The following is a 9,210-nucleotide window of genomic DNA, read 5'->3' on the forward strand; positions in this document are numbered from 1 at the left end:
TTTTGAGTGATAATTATTTATTTCCCATTTTCATATCCTGGTGGGTTTTTTTTTTCTTTTACTTAGCACTCCCATCTGAAAAGAAAGAGGTGGAGAAAGAAAAATAATCTGATTAATGCTAGTATTTTAAAATTGAAGTGATCTGTTCCTACTCCTCTGCTTCCCCTTTCCCTGCCAAGCCTAGTCCCTGATTTCTGATTTGTACATTTTCTTTCAGTCACTTGTTATTTTCAACCCTCTGAAACCAATGTTTGTTTCTCAAACCCACTTCTCCCTTCTCCTCAAATCCATCTGTCTGATTGTACACCAAACTCTTTGTGTATATTCAATCCTTCTTTGTACAATTCAGATAAGTGTGAGGTTCACAAGATGTCTGATGCTCTTTCCTCATCCTCCATGTTTGCATACTTTTCTTTTGCACTCTAGTTATATAAAACAAGCAACTTCTTCCCATTTCTCCCTTACTTTCATCTGACATATTCCTTTTCCCTCCATTTTCTTTCCATACTTAAAACCAACAAAACAGAACCAAACCCAAGCCAGACTGTTTTTGTCTTACTACACTTCCTCTGTAACTCTTAAAAATATTGGGTTCTAAAACTATACTTCTTTTCTGCTCCTATTTGAAGGTTATCATTTGATCAACATTTAGTTTCTCCCTATTGATGAAATATATTTACCTTTCCAGGATTCTTCTGAGTCCTATATTTTCATTTTCAATTTACCTAATTCACCTTTAATTTTTAATATCTTCCCTCACATTTATTTTAGATTTTAGGTTTATTTGTTGACTTTAAATTTGTTAATGACCATCTAGAGTATTAATCCTTTATTTTGTTCATGTAAGTTTTCTCTGAAGATAGTTTTAGCTGCATCCTTGAAATTTTTATGTGTTGTTTCATCATTATAATTTTCTTTCATTAAATTATTAATTATTTCTATTCTTTTTTCTTTAGCTCATTCATTATTTAGGACTAGATTGTTAATTTTGACCTGTGTCTTTTTTTAATGGTCCCTTAAATGATTACCATTTTTATTGTATTCTAATTTATAAGATATGTATCTATTATTTCTTCTTTTTTGCATTTGTTTGTAATATCTGTCTTAATATACAAGTTTTAAAAAATATTCCAGAAAGTGCTAAAATATGTATATTCTTTTATACTATTATTTAGGAGATACCATAAGTCTTCTAGTTCTAGTTTTTCTAGCAATTTCATTCTATATTTCTGTTTTGTTTACTTTTCTGTTAGACATCTCAGATTGAAAGAGGAGCATTGACATCTTCTGCCACTTTTGTATCACTGTCTATATCTCCTTATAATTCAGTTAATTTTTCCTTAATGACTTAGATGCTAAGTCACTTTGAGCATATAAATTAGATAAGATTAGTAATGATATTAGCTTGTTCTCTAGAACTCCTTTCAGCATACTGTAGTTTCCTTGTTTATCCATTTTTACATTTTGATAATTTTTGTTTTGACATTGTATGAAAACTTGATTGTAATTCTTACTTTTCTGAATCCCCCTGACGAATAGTATAAATTTTTTCCAAGATCTCATTTTTATTATGTACATATCTTTGTCTTCTAAATATGTTTCTTGTAAGCAAAAGTCTGTGAGTTTTAAAAAATCTAATCTATAACTATTTTTCATCTTATTGTATTGTTGAATCCATTCAAACTTAAAGTTATGAGAGTTAGGTTTATATTTTCCTCTATCTCTAATTGTCTTTCTTTCCCAAAGTAGGATGTTTCCATCTTCCTCTGTAAACATGGTGCTAGTCTCTAGTTATTTTAGTATATTTTAAGGCAACTTTATCCACAATGGCTTCCTTCTCCTTCCCCTTAAAGCCCTCTTACCTTAGTTTTGGATCTTGCTTACTAATTCCTTTGTCTTGCTTGCTTTTATCTAGTTATATAATTACTTCCTTCCTCTTTTTCCTCTCAGTCAAATGCTCAAGTGAAATCTTTTTTCCTCTCATCTGTTTATTTTGTTTATTAATTCTGAAATTTTAATTTTCTGTACTTTTTTCCTAAAAAGCATTTCTTCCCCCATTCTCTTCACTGTCTTCCTTTTTTTCCTGTTATAGACTTTCATTCTTTAATTCATGACATTCTAATTTACTTAGTCCCCTCTTTAGTCTCTATATTCTTTATAGAATTAACATTTCTAATATACTTTCAGAGTTCTAATTCATTGTTGATTTCTTGCTTAATTTTTTCTAGCACTTTTTTAAATCCTTTTGGTCAGGCCATTTTTTCTCTGAGGTTTTGTTTGTAATTGTGGTGGAGTTATTCTCTTCTTTGGGATTTACATCTTGGGCTTCTTTTAACCAGTGCTATTTTTTATCATGTTTGGTGGTGTCTTCTATTTCATCATATTTAGAGACTCAGTTTTTGGATTGCAACTTTGTCCCAGAGTTACGATTTGCCCCCCTACCTGTTAGGATTAAAATTCTCTGGAGATCTTATCTTAATTTATAATTATTTATTATATAACAAAAAGTGGATCAGAGAAAAAGATGGCACCAGGCAAATGCAGCCTACCATTCTCTTAGGCTGTCCTCTCTAGTCAGCTTCCTTGGCATAATTTCTTTTCCAAAGCTCACAGATTTCTGATCCTTTTACCAAAGCTTGTTCTAGTTTCCCATGTGTGACCCCTCTTAAAAGATTCAATTGGCTTCTGAGTTGTCTTTTTGTACAGTTCTAGACTGTTATTATTTTTTATTACTTTTGTTTCTCTTCATGTTCTCTATAATTGTTTTATCTTCTTTTTTTTCCTTTTTAATTGAGGAGTGTAGGGTAGAGTGAGGCTTCTCTGCAATCCTTCATTCTACTATTTTAATTAGAGCACCAAGTACAATGAAGGTATGCAGCATTGTTGAATGAATGCATGTTACTGGATCCAAAACCCTCACAAGGGCCTTGGGATTTAAACTTTGAGCTATGCTGAATAAAGCAAGATTCATATATTATAAAATGCTCACCTATCAATGGATCAACAAGCACTTATTAATTGAATGCTAGACACTGTGCTGAGTGGGGACTGCTGTTACAAAGGCAAAAATGAAACATGCTCTCAAGGAGCTTATAATCTATTATAAGAAATAACATGTACATTTACAAGTATATAAATATTCTAGAGCGAAAGGGCCCTAGCAGTTGAAAAGACCAAGAAAAGGCTGCATATAGAAGGTAATGTTTAAGATGAGTCATTAAATTTTTTATTGTTTACTAATTATATGAAATAACAAATTTCTACACAAATTTTCCTAAGATATGATCAAACTTATCTCCCTCCCTCCTGGGGGTTGGCAGGCAATTTGATCTGGGTTATACATGAATTGTCAGGCAAAATAAATTTCCATATTGTCCTTTTTTGTTAGTAATCTTATAAAACCAAAATCCCAAATGAATCTGAATAAAAAACTGAAAAATCATAGGCTTTCATCTGCATTTTGACCCCAACAGTTCTTTCTCTGAGGGTGGATAGAATTCTTTGTCTTCAATCTCTCAGAATTGTCCTGGATTGTTGTATAATAGCTAAATCCATCACAATTAATCATTCCATAATATTGCTGTTACTTGGTATACAATGGTTATTTCACTGCATCAGTTCATGTAGGTCTTTCCAGCTCTTTCTGAAATCATCCTGTTCATCATTCCATACAGAACAATAAATAGTATTCCATCATTATCATATACCACAATTTGTTCGGTCATTCCCTGATTGATGGGCATCCCTTTAATTTACAATTCTTTGCCAGAACAAAAAGAGCAGCTATAAATATTTTTGAACAAATAGGTCCTTTCCCACCCACATCACCTTTTTTAATATCTCTGGGATACAACTGGATCAAAGGGTGTGCATTGTTTTATATACTTTTGAAACAATTCCAAATTGCCCTCAAGAATAATTGGTTCATTTCACAACTTCACCAGCAGTGCATTAGTGTTCCAATTTTGCCACATCCCCTCCAACATTTATTAACTTTCCTTTACTGTCATATTGGCCAATCTGCTAGGTGTGAGGTGGCACCTCAAGGCTGCTTTAATTTGCATTTCTCTAATCAAGTGGGATTTAGAACATTTTTTCATGTGATTAATGATAGTTTTGATTTCTTCATCTGAAAACTCCTTATTCATATCCTTTGACCATTTGTCAATTGGGGAATGACATAGTCTTATAAATTTGACTTAGTTTTTTATATGTTTCAGAAATGAGACCTTTACCAGAGAAATATTTTATAAAAATTTTTCCCGGTTTGTAGTTTCCCTTCAAATCTTGGTTTCATTGGTTTTGTTTGCACAAAACCTTTTAAATTTAATATAATCAAAATTATTCATTTTATATCTTGTGATGTTTCTCTATCTCTTGTTTGATCATAAATTCTTCCCTTCTCCATAGATCTGACTGGTAAATTATTCTATGTTCCCCTAATTTATTTGTAATATCAACCTTTATCTCTAAATCATATATCCATTTTGACCTTATCTTGGTATTAGGGTATGAGATAGTGACCTATACCTAATTTTTGCCAGACTGTTTTCCAATTTACCCAATAGTTTTTGTCAAATAGTGAGTTCTTATCCCAAAATATGATATCTTTGAGTTTATCAAACATTGGATTGCTGAGGTAATTTACCCCAAATCTATTCCATTGATCCACCCTTCTATTTCTTAGCTAGTACCAGATTGTTTGGATGATTACTGCTTTATAGTACAATTTAAGATCTGGTACCACTTGGCCACTATCATTCACATTTTTTTCATTAGTTCCCTTGATATTCTTGACCTTTTGTTCTTTCAGATGAATTTTGTAGTTATTTTTTCTAGTTCTATAAAACACTTTTTTGCTAGTTTGATTGGTATGGCACTGAATAAGTAAATAAATTTAGGGAGGCTTGCCATTTTTATTATATTACCTCAGTCTACCCATGAGCAAATAATGTTTTTCCAATTGTTTAGATCTAACTTTATTTGTGTGGAAAGTGTTTTGTAATTGTGTTCATATTATTCCTGTGTTTATCTTGGCAAATAGATTTTATATTGTCTAGAGTGATTTTAAATAGAATTTCTCTTTCTAACTCTGCTGGACTTTGTTGGAAATATATAGAAATGCTGTTGATTTACGTGGGTTTAATTTGTATCCTGCAACTTTACTAAATTTATTAATTATTTCCACTAGTTTTAATTATTTCAACTTGTTTGTTAGTTGATTCTTTAGGTTTTCTAAGTATAGCATTATGTCATCCACAAAGAATGATAGTTTAGTTGCCTCTTTGCCTACTTTAGCTCCTTCAATTTCTTTTTCTTCTCTTAGTGCTAAAGCTAACATTTCTAATACAATGTATTAAATAATAGTGGTGATAATGTCCATCTTTTTTTTACTTCTGATCTTATTGGAAAGACTTCTAACTTATTCCCATTGCAAATAATACTTGATGATGGTTTTAGAAAGAAATTATTTATTATTTTAAAGAAAGGGCCTTTTATTCCTATGATTTCTAGTATTTTTAATAGGAATAAGTATTGTATTTTGTCAAAGGCTTTTTCTGTAGCAATTGAGATAATCATGTGATTTCTGTTAATTTGGTTATTGATATAGACAATTTAGTTTTCCTAATATTAAAACCAACCTTGCAGCCCTGGTATAAATCTCACCTCTTCATAGTGAATGATCCTTATGATATATTGCTGTAGTCTGTTAGTATTTTAAGATTTTTGCATCAATATTCATTAAGGAAATTGATCTATAATTTTCTTTCTGGTTTTAGTCTTCATGCCTTAGGTATCAGCACCACATTTGTGTCAGAAAATTAATCTGGTAGGACTCCTTTGTTTATTTTGCCAAATAGTTTATATAGTATTGGGATGAATTATTCTTTAAATGTTTGATAGAATTCACTTATGAATCCATCTGGTCCAGGGAACTTTTTTTCGTAGGGAGTTCATTGATGGCTTGTTCAATTTCTTTTTCTTAGATGGAATTATTTAAGTATTCTGTTTCCTCTTCTTTTAATCTAGACAATGTATATTTTTCTATTTCATTTCATCTAGATTTCACCTAGATTTTCAAATTTGTTGTAATATAATGGAGCAAAATAGCTCCTAATGATTGCTTTAATTTCCTCTTCATTGGAGACAAAGTCACCATTTTCACTTTTGATACTGATAATTTGAGTCTCTTCTTTCCTTTTTAAATCAAAATAACCAATGGTCTATTTTATTTGTGTTTTTTTTTAAATAGTACCAATTTCTTATTTATTAGTTCAATAGTTCTTTTACTTTTAGTTTTATTAATTTTTCTTTTGATTTTTAGGATTTCCAATTTAGTCTTTAATTGAGGATTTTTAATTTGTTCTTTTTCTAGTTTTTTTAGTTGTATGCTTAATTCATTGATCTACTTTTTGTTGATATAAGCATTGAGAGATATAAAGTTTCCCCTAAGTGCTGCTTTGACTGTATCCCATAAAATTTTATATATTTTCTCCTCATTGTCAGTCTCTTTAATGATATCAGTGATTGTTTCCATGATTTGTTCTTTGACACACCCATTTTGAGGAATTAGGGTATTTAGTTTTGAATTAATTTTTTATTTACCTTTATATGGACCTGTATTGATTATCATTTTTATTGCATTATGATCTGAAAAAGTTGCATTTATTATTTCTGCTTTTTTACATTTGGTTGTAAAATTTTAATGCCCTATTACATGGTCACTATTTGTGTATGTACCATATGCTGCTGAAAAGAAGATATATTCCTTTTTGTCCCCATTCATTTTTCTCCAGGCAGCTATTAAAATCTACTTTTTCCCTAAAATTTCTTTCACTTCCGCTACTTCTTTCTTGTTCCATTTTTGGTTAGATTTATCTAGTTCTGATAGGGGAGGGTTGAAGTCCCCCACTGTTATAGTTTTACTGTCTTTTTCCTCCTTAAGCTCCTTTAGATTCTTCTTTAAAAATCTATAGTCTATACCATTTGATGCATATATATTAAGGACTGATATTACTTAATTGTCTATGCTACCTTTTATCAAGACAATCATATTCCTTGTCTCTTTTAATGAGATCTATTTTTGATTTAGCTTTATTTGAGTTCATGATTTTTGCTCCTGCTTATTTATCTCAATTGAGGCCCAATAGATTCTGCTCCATCTGTGTGTGACTACTGACTCAAATGTGTTTCCTGTAACAACATATCATAAGAGTCTGGTTTTTAACCCACTCTGCTATCTGTTTCCATAGTATGGGTGAGTTTATCCCATTCACAGTTATGATTGCCATCTGTATATTCCCCTTCATCATGTTTTCCCTTTTTAACCCTATTATTTTCTCCTTTCACTCTATACCTCCATGTAAGGGATTTTTAAAATCACTTCCAGCATTCCCCTTCCCTTATATTACTTTCCTTCCCACCACCACCCTTCTTATTCACCTCTACTTCTCTAAAAAGTCTTTTAATCACCCCCCAACTTTTCCTTTCCTTATATTACTTCCCTCCCCAGGACCCCCTTTCTTATTTATTTCTCTTCTACTTCTCTAGAGGGTAAAATAGGATTCTCTACCCTACTGAATCTGGCTGTTCTTCCCTCTCTGAGCCCATTTCAATGAGAGTAAGGTTTAAGTATTACCTGTCACCTCCTGTATTTGAGGGGTTGTTTATTTGTATTCATGGGGTTCCATATTTCAGTATATATAGAGAGAAAGAGTGGAGAACCCCCCCCTTCTCAAAGCAGGGTTCAGGAGAGACAGCTGATGTTTAGGGTTGGCTCAGAAAGAGGAGAGGGGGGTTTGAAGATTTTCCCCCTTCTGCCTTCCCTCCTTAGCTAAGGCTGCTCTCCCAGATTCTTCTGTCCCTCTTGTTCCCCCTCCACTACTCAAGACCAAAGGATCTCCCCTTGATCTGTTCACTCACAGAATATGTTGATTCACAGCTTGGGAAAAAGATAGCTATTTTAATGTCAACTCAGTCAGGGTAATACAAAGGAAGAACTAGCAGGGAAAGTATGGGAGAGGAAAGTAGAGAAAAGGGTGTCCCTGTCTCTATCTAAACCCTTTCCCCTCCCTCCTCGAGTTCCGGGGGAAACTCAGGCCTTGGCAGCCTGAGCCCCCTGAAAGAAAGTCAGGTTGACTCACCCTGGGTTTGGCCCCTTGGCCACAGTTCAGACTCAGGGCAACAGGAGCTGAAGTAAAGTCAACAGGAGCTGAAGTAAAGTCGGACAGAGATTTCAAAATGCCTTTCTCAGGTTTCTCTTCAATAGTCTTTTTTTTTTCAATTTGGAAATTTTGGGGGGGATGATTTCCAGTCACAGACAGGAAAAAGTGAGTAACCCTCAGGAGAAAGTCTTTTTCAACCTTCTCTCTTCTGCTTCTCCCCACTGAGAGACCAACTGCTCTACCAACCAGAATCTTCTCCTCCTCCAGATTCCAACCTCCTGGGGCCCCTCCCCCATTAAAGTGATCAGTTCCACACACTCTTTAGCCTGGGACTTTTCTTATGTGCCGGCCTCTGTCACACTCCCTCATCCTTCCCCCATTATAATTTTTCTCCTAATCTACCCCATTTTACCTCTCCCTGTTTCTCTCAGTGCAACCCTCTTTTTCACCCCTTCATTTTTTTGCATATCATCCTAAACAGCTGATTACCACATCCTCCATGTATGTATACTTCTCCTAACTACTATAATATTGATAAAATTTTTAAGAGTTACAAATATTCTCTTTCAATGTAGTAATATAAACAATTCAGTCTTATTGAGATCCTTAAACCTTTTCTCTTTCTTATTTACCTTTCTATACTTCTCTTGAGTTTTGTATTTGGACAATTCTACTTTTCATGGAACTCTTTTCTTCATTGGATTTTTGTACCTCTTTTTAGCAATTTTGCTGTTTAAGCTGGTATCTTCTTTTTGCATTACTTTCATTTCTTTTTCCCATTTTTCTTCAACCTGTCTTAGTTGAATTTTGAATTTCTTTTTGAGCTCTTCCAGTGCCCAAGACCAATTCCCATTTTTCTTTGAAGTTTTACATTTTTTCTTTTTCTTTTTCTTTTTTTTTTTGCTCTCACTGTTCCCAACTGAATCCATCCCTTGCTCTTCTTTGTCAACTTAAAAATTTTCTGTGGTTGGCTGTTTCTTTGGCTGTTTGCTAATTTTCCCAGCTTTTTTTTTTTTTGCCTGAGGCCTGGGAGTTCTGCAAACTG

General features: G+C 32.9%; 1 long non-coding RNA gene across 1 annotated transcript; it reads right to left on the bottom strand.

Moving 5' to 3' along the window:
* Window positions 1-8,398, bottom strand: LOC130458941 (uncharacterized). Its single transcript, XR_008918289.1, has 2 exons — window positions 8,145-8,398; window positions 1-75 (listed from the first exon to the last, which is right to left on the bottom strand). It is a non-coding gene; the product is annotated as an uncharacterized LOC130458941 (long non-coding RNA).
* Between the last annotated feature and the right edge of the window lie 812 nt (window positions 8,399-9,210).

This window comes from Monodelphis domestica, chromosome 4, assembly GCF_027887165.1.
Source record: "Monodelphis domestica isolate mMonDom1 chromosome 4, mMonDom1.pri, whole genome shotgun sequence".
Lineage (NCBI taxonomy): Eukaryota > Metazoa > Chordata > Mammalia > Didelphimorphia > Didelphidae > Monodelphis > Monodelphis domestica.